Here is a 963-nt window from a genome sequence, read left to right as displayed (position 1 = left end):
TGTGCAAGCGTGTCACACACGGGCATGCCAGTGTCAACAGCCGTGTGCAAGCGTGTCACACACGGACATGTCAGTGTCAACAGCCATGTGCAAGTGTGTCACACAAGCATGTCACACACGGGCATGCCAGTGGTTCTCTAGGAGAGCAGCATGAACATCAAGCAGGTGTGTTCCGTGAATGTGGTGGACGTTCTGGGGCCAAGACAATCATCTCTGCTGATGCTGAGTGGTCCAGGCTGTGCTGGAGACGACACCACGACCCTGCAGGTTCCAGAGAATCCCAGTGACGTAAGACAGAACAGTCCAGCATGCGCGCCCAGAAGCACATTCACATGTGCAGAGCAGGGCAGCAGGGACCCTCTTCTGAGGAACGTGCCATGGTCAGGCTGTAGGGATTTGTGGGCCCAGCTGCTCACACTTCTCACAGGTTCACGACACCCTCTCAGTGAAGGTCTAGGCCTCGGCTTAGGAGTTCCGGTTTCCTCCTCGTGGAAGCTAGATGAGACCCCTGAATAAGTTCAACCTCAGACTTACGTGTCCCACTTTTGTAAACCCCAAATTATATGCTTTCTTCTGAGAAAGAGTAAGATGTGTGCTTTTTCTTTTTTCCGCGATGCGACTTTCTATCTCCAAAGCGGGGCGTCTGTCTGGATAGAGACGTCTGTGACCCTTTTTTCCAGCAGCAGAGCAGCTAAAGGCTCTCCTTTTCGTCCTTTTTGGCACTCCCGACCCCTGTCCTCCTCTTGTAACCACTCTTTCCTTCTCAAGAGTCCCAGTTGTGCTGCTGTGTGCTTTGCCCGCCCATCCCTGCCCCCAAGAGGCATCGATGGCAAAGCCCAGATCCTCCTGAGCAGTCAACCCTTGGGCCCAGCACTGACCCCAGATTTATCTGTCTCCACACTGCATGGCCCCCAGACAGTGAGCTCTGCCTACCTGGTATCTCTGCCCTCTTGTGGTGCCCAG

Source organism: Microtus ochrogaster, unplaced genomic scaffold, assembly GCF_000317375.1.
Source record: "Microtus ochrogaster isolate Prairie Vole_2 unplaced genomic scaffold, MicOch1.0 UNK38, whole genome shotgun sequence".
NCBI lineage: Eukaryota > Metazoa > Chordata > Mammalia > Rodentia > Cricetidae > Microtus > Microtus ochrogaster.
The sequence above is the reverse complement of the archived record's forward strand: the minus strand, read 5'-3'. Positions refer to the sequence as shown.